Source organism: Podarcis vaucheri (assembly GCF_965113315.1).
Source record: "Podarcis vaucheri genome assembly, chromosome: 5".
Classification (NCBI taxonomy): domain Eukaryota; kingdom Metazoa; phylum Chordata; class Lepidosauria; order Squamata; family Lacertidae; genus Podarcis; species Podarcis vaucheri.
Window position 1 is genome coordinate 71,256,167 of NC_138763.1, and position 13,583 is coordinate 71,269,749.

The following is a 13,583-nucleotide window of genomic DNA, read 5'->3' on the forward strand; positions in this document are numbered from 1 at the left end:
AGCTTAGAGCTGCAAAACTGAGAAATGTGTTTTGGTAAAATACACCCCCCCCCCCCCGTTAACTGATATGCATTTTATCATTTTAATGGTTAAAAATATTTATAAATATTAATTTTAAAAATGCCAGTTCTGATGGCATCATCATCATCATCATCATTTGTTATTTATACCCCGCCCATCTGGCTGAGTTTCCCCAGCCACTCTGGGCCGCTCCCAATCAAGTGTTAAAAACAGTACAGCATTAAATATTAAAAACTTCCCTTAAGATGTCTTCTGAATGTCAGGTAGTTGTTTATCTCTTTGACACCTGATGGGAGGGTGTTCCACAGGGCGGGCGCCACTACCAAGAAGGCCCTTTGTCTGGTTCCCTGTAGCCTCACTTTTTGCAATGAGGGAACCTCCAGAAGGCCCTCGGCGCTGGATATCAGTGTCCAGGCTGAACGATGAGGGTGGAGATGCTCCTTCAGGTATACAGGACCTTCAGGTATACAGGTAAACAAGATTAGATCTTGATGAACTCAGATCAGCTTATTATAGAAATAAATCGCTCACTTTTTTTCTTTTTTCTTTTTTGGTGCCTTACCTTGTTTTTGTGTGTCAAAAGCTGGAAGTGACCTACACCTGGCTGAGCTCAGATGCCATTGTCAGAACCATGGATTGTAGACACAAAAGCTCACTTTGTCTTGATGCTATTTAAAGAACCTCACCTAAGAGGACTGCAGTTTGAGGAGGTATAGAGAGCAAGCAACAGCTGAGGCTCATAGGAGTTGGAGCCCAAAAGGTTAGCCATCCAGATTTACATTTTACATGTATTTAGACTTCATTTTAATTGGACATCAGGACTAAAGAGTAGGCCAAAATGCTTATGACGTAAAGGTTTGCAGATTTTGAGGAGCCACGTGAAGGAAGTTTGGCAGTAACAAAATGAAGGACTCTTGGGGAAAAGTTCCCAGGAATAAGGGGACGGTGTAGTAAAAGGGGGGCAGTAATCTGAGGGAGGTTGATCATTCTGGTAGCTGAAGGTGGCAAGGATATTGTCTATGAGTTGGAGGGGAGGAAGTTGGCTGTATAAGAGACCCTTCTAACCCTTGGATCCAGCAAGTGTTGAAATATAAGCTAGTCTAGCTTCCTGTGTTGAGGTAATAGCCTGGGCGACGGGCCATTAAGGGAAACAAAGGACAGGGGCTTCTGTGTGAGATGGAAAATGGGCCCCACCTCATGGCTGGTTAGAAGACAAAGCCAGAATTTTGAGTAGGGCATGGCAGTGATGTGACTGAGAAGAAAAGCAGCAAGCTGGAGAGAGTCACAAAGAGCAGTGTGCGTGTGTGTGTGTGTGTGTGTGTGAGAGAGAGAGAGAGAGAGAGAGAGAGAGTGAGAGAGAGAGAGAGAGAGAATGTGTTAGTGTTAGGAAGAGAAAGGGAAGGAGAGCCAGTTTATGGGTTTGAGAAGGGGCAGGGATAAAGGCACATGATTTTGGCAGTGGGGTGTTTGGGTATAAGGGAGAAAGCAACGAGATGCAGTAAGAAATGGCAACTGCATTTGCCAAGGCCATAGAGGTCAATCAGAGTATGGACCAGGATTTTGACCAAGGAGATAAGAGAGTGGGGAGTCCAATACTGCCATGTTAGTTACGGTAGACTGAATAACTGGAGCAGAGGATGAATTCAAGCCAAGGCTTCATGCTGGGGAAACCAGTTTTCTTACAATAAATGCTGTGACATTTGATATAAGGACTCATTTACAGAATCTAGCATGTGACAGAGCTCATTTTTTTTTCAACGCAGAAGGCACAAGCATTTTCTGAGGCATAAATCCATGTGTACAGTAGGTATGAATGTCAACACAGAAAATGCCTCCAGCATTTTGAACATTCAGAGCTGACGACTGGGTAAATAGGGTAGCAACCCCACATACATCATGGAGATGATGAGTGTAACTTTCCCCATAGCTCCAGCAATGAGCAGGAGAAGCTGTTTACACTCCACTGAGCTCCACATCGCTCAGTTACTCATTATATATGGTCAATAGTTATGTAGACCCAAAAAAGCATCCGATTGAAGGTGCCTGGATGATTTCAAGGGTAATCTAAATGAGGCAATTCAGTGCCTCGCTGTCTCAGTTATTTGTACATTCTCTGTCCAAATGCAAATGAAACTTGATATTTTAAGCTGTCAAACAGTTTTGTGCCTGATAAGGAACGACTGAGAGTCAGGAGGACAATGTGCTTCTGTACATATCCGATAAACAGCAGTCACTTGCAGAATCGGGAAGCTTTTTAACAGAGAACAGAAGTTATTTTTCTCTCCTATGTTATTGTTATTTTTTAATAGGTGGGTTTGTGGTGTGGGAAAAGGAACTGCAAGAGTGACTTCTTGGAGGTCATTGACTTGGGGCCCTATTGGGTTGGATCCAGATAAGTTGTCCTGTTGACACAAAGGACTTTCACCTGAACAACAGGACTTCCTGTCCCCTGTGTTCTCCCCAAACTGTACTGGGTTTTCCTCTAACCCTCTGGAGCAGATTGGGTTGGGAGGACAAAGTGAAAAGAGAAAGTCCTATTGTGCAGGGAGAAGTCCTTGCACTGACAGGACAACTTTGCTGGATGCAAACCATTTTGTTTTCCCCTCCCAATGGAAAATTTAGGTTGAGCATATACACCATACATTTACAGCACAACCTCTCCCCCAAAGAACCCTGGAAACTGTCATTTATCCTCCATATAGCTGCAATCCCAGCATTCTTAACAAACTACAGTTCCCAGGAATCTTGCAGGGAGAGGCATGCAAGTGTATGAAGTGACAAACCTGAGGTAAAATTGGAACAAAAAGTTCATTTGGCTTTTGCAGGAAGACAATGTCTATAGTTTGCTCCCTCTGACTGACATATTTTCCCCATGTTGTCTTTCATGTCAGAAGCGGTGTTGAGGGTAACAGTTCCTTTCACAAAGTGTTATCTCTCAACATTGTGTTGCAAAGCACACTTTTTTTAGAATAAGCTGGCATGCTTGAATACAGATTATCCCTGCTTTGCCCCTCCCTCCTTTCTTCTTCTCAGCATTCGCCTCACACTTCTGTTAAGAATATTCCTCCAACAGTGTTGGTCTCTCACAGACTTAAGAGCTTCACTTCACCCTGAAATTATTTAAGTGCCTTATGAAAACCCATACTTCAGCCCCTGGCACCAAGCCCTGCAGCTGAATTCTTACACAAATTAACTGCTTTGGAAATTTCCTATTTCCTCCACAGAATGCTGGATAATAAAAAAAGCCATAGTAACTATAAGGTGACTTTAAGAGCTTATCTCATTACTGTGTGAAATTGCCTCATCTTATCAGTGTTCTGTCATGGCACTCATCACTGCTATCACATGTGTTCATTAGCAGAGATGGCCCAGCAGGGAATTCCAAAACAAATTGTTAATTTCTTCCACTGTGGAAAACACTAAAATAGCCATGCTTCCATATTTCCTCCACAATAATGGCAATGAAGAGAAACTCTGACAACAACAAGTCTGCCATTTTCTCCATAAAATCACTCTTTGTCATTATTTGTCCAGGACACTGACCATTTAAAAAAAACACTAAACAGCTTTGTGTGTGATCTCACGGCTGCTATATTTTGTTCTCCTCTTTATCTCCCTCATACCCCATACCCCAGCATATAGGTGGTTTCTAGACTTTAGTCTAGACTTTAGTCTAGACTAGAAAGGACATCCTTTTTTCACTTTAAGAGCATCCTGTGAACCATGGCACATCTTTCAGAGATTTGCCCCCTCTCCCCAATATCTTTAAAGCAGGGCTTGCCAACCTTTTTTTGGGCACATTTGCAAACCAGAGAAACTGTTGTGAGCACTCCACACACCCCACAACCAAGTATTTTATGGGCTACAACGGAATGCTTATGTCAAGCCTAATTTCCCATGGCTGCCCCATTGGCAACCCCTGTATTAGAGAGACCTGCCTCTCCAACCCAAAGTGATGCTGAAAGGAAGTAGAAAAGAAGAGGTGAGCAATGGGAAGAAGAATCCTACCAGTAAGGTTAAATGCAGCACAATCCTATGCATGTTTATTTGAAAATAAATCCACTGTGTTGAGTGAGGTGCGTTTCCTGATAACTCTGTGTAGGGTTGCAGTTTTACAGTAGGAGGGGAAAATGTCTTCCAAGATTCACATAGAAAGATGTTATGAGACAGGAGCTTTCCCCTTTTGGAGCACTACGGCCTTCATCTGCCCCAGCTGCAACAAAACATGTCTCTCCTGTATCTATCTCCACAGCCGCAGCAGGCACTGTAACCTTCCAACAGTTTGACTTCACCCCCAAAGGTGCTCTCCTCCATTGTCTCATGAGACAGACGGATGCCAATATATGCAACAATATATTTGTGAATTCCGTAACTGACTCCATAACTTGTGTGAAGATGTACTTTCTTTTTTTGTTAGTCCCACAACTACTTGAAAATCAATTTCTCTCTCTTCCTCTCTCCACATAGTTGATAATGTTATAAATCTCTTTCATGGCCTCCCTTAGTCATCTTTCCCCCTCAAACTATAAAGCTCTGAACATTTCTCATATGATGGATGCTCCAACTCTTTGAATCGTTTTCATTTCCCACCAATATCCTTTTTGGGACGGCACCATCTGAGAAATGCACACAGTCTTCTGACAGGTTTAGAACAATGTCCTCATATACTTGCCCACCTGCAGTATGGAAGATAATAGTGCTGACTTAAGGGCAATGTGATTCCCCACAGATGTTGGAGTATCCTCCCTGACCAATGACCATGCTGGCTGGGAGTTGGGAGTCCAAGAACATTTTCCCCCTTGGCTAACCCTGCCCTACAAGAGTGTAGAAAGTGTTACAGCTGAAAAATGCATGTGAAGTGCTTTGAACACTTGAAACCGCTATACAGATGCTGCATATTATTATTTAATTCCCGTCTTAATAATTTCCAACATTAATTTCCTTTTGGGCTTTGTCTATTATTAATATGGCATGCCCACTCTGTATCCTTGATGGCTTTTTAAGTGGCTCTCACTCAGACATGACTCCAGATAGGCTCATCAGAGCTGTGTGTCTTGTCAGAGGCGTTTGGTAATCAGCACTTCAGGGCAAGGTGGTGGGGCAGCTGATTATTTCCTTATTACAGATGATAAAGCTAACAAATCCATCAAAGCTTGAAAAATCTGCTGCTAAGTGCTTGTAGTGCCATTAACAAACTGTTCTCTTTCCTCTGTTCTTGGAAGTGACCTGTTCTGGTTGGACTATAAGTTATCTGCTGATGGCACTGCTTGGCCACACCAGTTCTTGTGATCCTCCTCAATTAGCATGATGGGGCTTTATTGGAAAAATACATCCATGTAATAAGTTTGGGTTCCATATGGTACCTTGGTTCTCAAACTTAATCCGTTACAGAAGTCCATTCCAAAACCAAAGCGTTCCAAAACCAAGGCACACTTTCCCATAGAAAGTAATGCAAAATGGATTAATCCGTTCCAGACTTTTAAAAGCAAACCCCTAAAACAGCAATTTAACTTGAATTGCTGAATAACTATTACTATCTAATGATCCATAAAAATGAAAGCAATAAACCATGTACTGCAGTCACTCAATCAATCAATCAATCAATCAGTAGCTGAACTGGGTTCCACACAGTCGCAAAAACAAAAACAGATGCAAAAACAAAAACGCAAAATAAATAGCAAAAACAGACAGACCTCAGTGTGGCATTCAAGTTGCCAGCGTAACACTCAAAACGGAAGTGTGGCACTCAAAATGGAAGCGTAACACTCAAAATAGAGCATGTTCAGCTTCCAAAAAAAGTTCACAAACTGGAATATTACTTCCAGGTTTGCAGTGTTTGGGTTCCAAGTTGTTTGAGAATCAAGGTACCACTGTATTCACACAAGAGTTAACATAGTGGTTATATTAATTAGCAGTAGTAGTAATAGTAGTAATTATTGTTGTTGTTGTTGTTGTATATGTTGTATATGGGTTGCCCCAGCCACTCTGGGCGACTTCCAACAATTTAAAAACATTAAGCACAGCAGCAATTACAGTGGTACCTCTGCTTACGTACTTAATTCGTTCCGGAGGTCCGTTATTAACCTGAAACTGTTCTTAACCTGAAGCACCACTTTAGCTAATGGGGCATCTCGCTGCTGCCGCCGCGCGATTTCTGTTCTCATCCTGAAGCAAAGTTCTTAACCTGAGGTTCTATTTCTGGGTTAGCGGAGTCTGTAACCAGAAGCGTCTGTAACCTGAAGTATATGTAACCCGAGGCACCACTGTAGTTTCTGCTCAAGCTTTTTCAGCCAGTCAGGCTCCACACACAATTCTCCAGAGGTCATCTCTAAACTCCCATCTCCATGTTTCTTGTTTCTTTTTTTTAATGTTTCTAAATTACTGCAATCCCTATAATCCATTTTGGTGATGCTCTATCTGACAGGCCAGCCTGAAAAGGACATACAAGCAATAGTGTTCTGTTATTGTTTGTGTTGGGAAATAACTGGGGAATACCAATCAGAGTTTTCTTTCAGCAGGAACTCACCAGAACTCAGTTCCATAACCTCTCTGGTGGGCACCATTGCCATTCTAAGAGAACAAGGGAGGCTTTCATGGTTATTTCTGGCACATCTTTTTCTAGAAAAATAGCCCTGATAACAATTAATCCTGAATTTCTGTGTGTGAAACTACAGAAGAAAATCAAAAAGCCCGGGGCTTGACTCACTTTCTAGTCAAAAGAGGCCCTGGTAGAGTTTAAAACAGAAATACATGCAATGTTTGCAAAGCATGGGAAATATGTGTTGTTAGTCCTTTAAATGTCCTGGTATTAAGGGTTCACAATTGTGTACCCCTACCCTACCCCTCTCGGATTGAATAGAACACACTCTTAAGTAAGTTTAAATGCTTTACTTACAGTAACTGGATGTCTCATTCATACATCATTAAATGCTATAGGAGAAACAATACAGGCAAGGTAGTCTTGGTTACAAAATACAGATGTTAGTCTCAGACATGTAGTCTGAGTCCGGAGTCCCAGCCTCAGATGCCTGGTTAGTTACATGGTTCAAAGACGAGAGAGAGAGAGAGAGAGAGAGAGAGAGAGAGAGAGAGAGAGAGAGAAGGGAACAGGAAACTTACGTCCTCCCTCCCTCAAGTGAAGCATGACCTAGCCGAGACTTCTCTAGCAATTTATAGCTCTCTGATCCTTAACCCCTCCATTTACTAACCAGCATAGATATACATTGTTAGGCTTGACTGCAAAATCTCCCCCAGTTTGCGTTCCACAACCGGTCCTCAGAGGCATATTTCCTCAGAGGCATATTTCCAATTTTAGCTATCATGGTTAATAGCCCTGATAAACCTGTTCACCATGAACTTGTTTAATTATATTTAAAGCCACTTAAACTAGTGCCCATCACCACGTCTTGGGGCTATAAGTTTCACAAGCTAATGGTGTGTTATATAAACTATCATGTTGTGTCTGTCCTGAATCAATTACCAATATATTTTGTTGGGTGACCTTGAGATCTAGTGTTCTAGACTTCTGCAATTTGCCTTGGAAACATTCATGGGTGGATTTCCCCCGCTCCTGGTTCAAATAATAATTTCTTTTACAGATCTCTTGCCCCTCTGGAAACTCTTGTGAGTTGTTCTGGGGCAACAACCTTGTGTTATCCTGGCTACAAGATGAGCCGGCAAAAATCCAGCTTATTGCCTCATTGCATTAAGAGTGGCCAAGTCCTAATTAATCTCTAGGACACAAGGGCCTCACACTCTCTCCCTTCTCATTTGCCATTTGGCCTCTATTGAATTCAGTCTAATAGGTTCCAAGCTTCGTCAGCTTTGGAATTAATTAACCTCTCTGATACAATAGCTACAGAATGCAGGTGCATAATTAAATTTTGGCCTGTTGCAAACAGGAATGTCTTGGGCAGTTGATTCAGCATGTCTAATGGGTGACCTTTCAGCAGAGGGGAAAACCCAAAAAACCTCAACCTGATGAGAGTGAGTGACTCTCACATACCGCCCCATCTGCTTGGCAGGCCAGATAGATTCAGGTGATCTCCCCTTTCAAAGGCTGTTCAAGCTTATGGACAGAAGTAAACCAGGCATAGGCAAAGTCGGCCCTCCAGATGTTTTGGGACTACAACTCCCATGATCCCTAGCTAACAGAACCAGTGGTTAGGGATGATGGGAATTGTAGTCCCAAAACATCTGGAAGACCGAGTTTGTCTATGCCTGAAGTAAACAAGCCTCCACTCAGCAAGAAGGGACAAATTGAAACCCACACCCTTCTTAGGTTTTGGAAAACAAAACTGGGTATTACTATTTTTGGCATATTAGACAGGCTGAGCCAATATTATCTGTTGCATCATGGGAACAAAATAAATGCAAGGAGTTGGGAGCTTACCGTATTTTTCGCACCATAACACTCACTTTTTTCCTCCTAGAAAGTAAGGGGAAATGTCTGTGCGTGTTATGGAGGAAATGCCTACGGATGGCGGGGGGGATCTGCTGCAGTCGTAAGCAGAGGATCCATGGTTCCCCTTCCTTCCCTCCTCCGTGGCTCACTTTGAAACAGCAAAGCGGGAGAAGAGCCGCTGAGTGGGGAGGAGAGAGAGAGAGAGAGAGACAGAGAGCCTGCTTGCTTTAAAGGAGTAAAGCGGGAGAGGAGAGGAGAGGAGCCGCTTACACGAGTGTAAGCGGCTCCTGTCCGGTTGGCTCCTTTAAAGCAAGCAGGCTCTCTGTCTCTCTCTCCTCCCCACTTGCTAAATAGCAGCAACGTTTTTTCAAGCAGGCTCTCTGTCTCTCTCTCCTCCCCACTCCTCTTATAAGAGCCTTCTCCTCTTATACCCCTCTTCTGCATTATTAACAGCATCCTTCTCCACCCACCCCACGCGTGTTCCTTGTCCCTTGAGTGCTTTTCCTTCCCTCCCCACTTAAAACATGGTTATAAAGCACGGATCCACATGGATCCTCAGGATTTTTGCACTGGGTCACCCCAAATTCACCATCAGATCACATAGCATGTCCATGGCTACAGCTTGCACCCAAAAAATCACGCACCCACTGTTGCCTGGGGCCGCAGTGGTGCAAAAACGTGGTTACAAAGCATGGATCCACATGGATCCTCAGGATTTTTGCATTGGGCTACCCCAAACTCACCGTCAGATCACATGTCTGTGGCCACAGCATGAACCACAAAAATCATACATCCATTGTTTCATTTAGAATATTTTTTTTCTTGTTATCCTCCTCTAAAAACTATGTGCGTGTTATGGCTGGGAGCGTGTTATAGAGTGAAAAATACGGTAAATACTTTTTATTTATTTGCTAGTGTAACATTTCCCACTTCGTAAATGTAATCTTTATATGGATTAATTTGAATTTATGTGGTTATCAGTTATAGACCACCCCTTCACAGCTTATTGATTTACATCACTAAAAATATAAAACCAATACAATAAAATACAAGGCAGAATCCAGTAAGAAATGGATGATATGCAGTAATCTGCATATCTCCTTGCCTCTTTCCATCATCATCATCATCATAGACTTTTATTGCGCTAGCCATAAGCCATGGCATCATTCAGAAAAATAACAAAAGGAAAAACAGCAATAACCATAAAAATCATCGGGCACCACACATACAATATAAACCACGGTCACAACTACTAAGATTGCTTGTTGCATAAAATAGAATAGCAGAAGGTTCTCTAGTAAAATGTGCCAAATTAAATATCCGAATCCCCTTTGCAGTTGACTGCTATTTTATCAAGTTCTTTCCTCCTGACCTTCTTAGCTGCCAATGCATAGAGTGTAACTTATACAGTAGCACTCTTTCCATGATGACCAGAAATGGAATACATTATTCAAAATAAGCAAAAGGACGCAGAGTTGCAAAACTGCAGCAGGGCACAGAATCTGACCTCTACTCCGCCCCAATATAATCTGGGCCAATATTGGCAAATAATATGATTTTTGAAATATTTATTACCATATTTGCCTAGAATACGCACAGCTTGAGCACATGCATTTGGAGCTCCTCACAGGCCTGAGTTCATATGCAAACACTAAAGCAGTCGGACGCCATCTGCTGAGTTCTGCAATGTGTAGGGCTGGAGTGGGTCATCATGTTTCACCACTGTTGTAAACTCAGCGATGAATGTGCATAGAACATTTGGCAGACCTCCCTTATGTTGTCTGTCTCTTCTTTCCGCTTCTTTTCCCCTTTCACCACAGGCACACTTAATAAGGCTTGACCCTGACCATCAGAACTGGGCCTTAATTTTAGATAAAAGGCAGGCTTTTAAAAGTAAATGGTTGTAGGTGTGCAACAAACCTAGTTTCCAGGCAACTAACAGAGCAATCCTACAGCTGTTGGAGAGGAGACGGAGTCCGTGGTAGAGGAAGAACTACTTCCAAAGCCCCGTTGGAAAAATAAAAACAAGATCCCATTTGTTTCTGTTGAGGTGGAAATTAACTACAACTGCTTGGTGGTGTAGTTGTCTATTTTGTCAAGGGTGTTTGTGCTGGGAATGGGATGGCTTTGTGACAATGAAATTAAGAAGCAGAGACAACAATGAATTTAAGGAAGAATGGAAGATGTTTATTACATGTATACAGAAGCATTATACACAGTATGTATACAGAAGCATTGTACACATTAGCAGGGTTTTAAAAGTACTTGTAATTTTACAATGAATGGATAATAGTGATTTGAATATGTTATAAATTTAATAGTGGATATGCAGCATGTTGACAAATAATGGAACCAGGGAAGGGACTAGAGGGAAGTCAATTTGTGTTGTTGTTGTTGTTGTTGAAAACCAATAAAAAAAAATTTTTTTTTAAGGGAATTGGAGGGCTTTAGAACCTGTGCATTCAAAAGCCTCCTCTGATAGGATCTTTTTCCCCATACAAACATTATCCCAGTGAACCTCTTGAACCTCTCTAAAATTATAACTCCAGAAAAGTGTAATACTAGAGCAAGATCAAACATAAGAAGTTGTTACAGCCATACACAACCTAACAACAACAAGAAGAAGTAGTAGTTATTATTTATACCCCCGCCCATCTGGCTGGGTTTCCCCATTCACTCTGGGAGGCTTCCAACAGAATAATAATAATAATAATAATAATAATAATAATGCGATAAAACATCAAACATTAAAAACTTCCCCATTAAAAACAGGGCTGCCTTCAGATGTCTTCTAAAAGTCAGATAGTTGTTTATTTCCTTGACATCTGATGGGAGGGTGTTCCACAGGGCAGGCGCCACTACTGAGAAGGCCCTCTGCCTGGTTCCTGCCATCCAGAGATTTCAAAGAGGAGCCTACAAGAGGTTTTGAGCAGTCTCCCATTCACTCAAAGGTCCAGAGACACACCTGCTTAGCTTCAGCAACCTTGTTATATATAATGTGTTGTCAGAACACGCCATGGGAATTTAGTGTCTGAAACTGTTTGGGAGCCATCTTAATTGCCACAGCATTTGTTCTTTTCCGTCAGATGCAAGGTAATAATTTGGACCATCTTTGTGGATTGTAAAGGAAATAAAATCAAGTACCGGTACTGGAAAACTGTGTGGTAGAACTATCATTTTGTCCAGTGATCACTAACAAAAAGAAATGAGAGAGAACTCAAAATTACTTGAATTCCTACAAGGGGTTAGATACTTGTGTGTCAAAATTGCTTTTATTTTATTGGGCACATTAATCTCACACTTGAGAAAAGTATCCAAGCTGGAAGAAATCAGATATTAGTTCTGTAACAGGAGATCAAGGGACCAATACTGTGTATGCCAAGTTATCATACTTTAATGCTCACTGTTTGTTTTCGGCTTTCCTTCCTCTGGGTGGGTGTGCTGGATCAAAACTGATTAAAAAAAAAATAGAAAGCTTCACTTATATAAACATTTTCATTTAAAAATAATGCTGGTTAGATATGAAGTCTGAATTTAATGCAAACTTATTATCTCCTAAAACTGAATTTAGGATTATCTTCTAAACTTTCAGAAGGCTGCTTTTTATTGTAAAGAGAACTGTGGAGAGAATCTCTTAATAGCCCATGAAATAATCAAATAATTGTAGAATTGGAAGAGACCCTGAGGGTCATCTAGTCCAACCCCCTGCAATGTAGGAATCTAAACTAGAACATCCATGACAGATGGGCATCCAACCTCTGCTTAAAAACCTCCAAGGAAGGAGAGTCCACCACCTTCTGAGGGAGTCCATTCCACTGTCAAAGAAGCTCTTGCTGTCAAGAAGTTCTTCCCAATGTTTAGTTGGACTCTCCTTTCTTGCATATGTGTGCCATGTGTCTAGGAGTGTTTACGTGCCTGTCTAAGAAGCCAGAAAGTGCTGGTACTGGGAAAGGTCATAGAAAGTGCTGGTACTGGGAAAGGTCATAGCTTAGTGGTGGGCGCACATGTTTTGCAAAGAGTTTCAGGTTCAGTCCCTGGCCATCTTCAGCAAGGGTGGAAGCAAGGAAAATTCGCCGCCCTGAAATTCTGCAGAGCGACTGCCAGTCAGTGCACTGAGCTAAACAGAGTCAGACCAATAGTCTGACCTGATTTAAGACAGTTTGCTATCTTGGAGACAAATTGACTATGGCATGGGTTTTCATATGCAATAGCTCATCTTATCAAATGCGTAACATAATGAAACTGGTACTTTCTGAAGGTGGTATATCATCACAGACGCATATATCCCAGTCCCCAATTATCATGGAACTGCAGTTTTAATTTTCAGCTAAGCTTCTGATTCTGAATGATCATCTCATGAATTATAAAGAATGGAGAGAAAGCCCATAGCTAGAGATTTAGAGCGCTTAATGTGCTGGAAAATTAGTGCCAGAAAAACATACACAGAAAGAGCTACTGTGTTTATGAAATTGTCAAATGTTAAAGCAACTAGTTACATTTCCTGAGCAAGCATGCATTCTGTGAATATCAAATTGGGGAGCTAGTTTTAAATTTTAGTTAAGATTTGACACTCAAGGCCCAGTGCTTGTCAATCATTCCAGTGACTTTGCACTCATTGGTGAGAGCACTAGATGATGAAATAAGTTTGGGTAGAAGCTTGCCTGCACTTTTCCTCATACAACCGCATATAACAGTGCTAAAAACTTTAAAAAAAAATTTTTTTTGCAGACTTCCATTATACAAAAGGTCTCTCTTCTGTAGAGTTGAGTAGAGAAGCGTCCCAGGAAGCTAAATGATATTTGGTAACAATTGTAAACACTGGAATTGTGCAACTCTGGTTGTTTGCTGTTTAAAAGGATCATGAAAGCTGGAATTTGGACAAAATAAAACATCCAGCATGAAAGTATCCCTTCGTTGTTGCCATAAAATCTGACACAACACAGCATCCGCAATGCAGGGATAACTGAGCAATGCACACACGAAGAGCGTATTACGCAGTTTGCAGCACAATCTTAGGCGGGTTTCCTTAGAAGTCCCCTTGTATTGGCCATAGAATCGCGAGCTCAGTGCTAACAAAGCTTTTCTCAGCGGGATCCTTTTCTCCGACCCGGCGCGAACCCTCAAGAGCAGATTTCCACGTACTCTGGCTGGTTTTCTG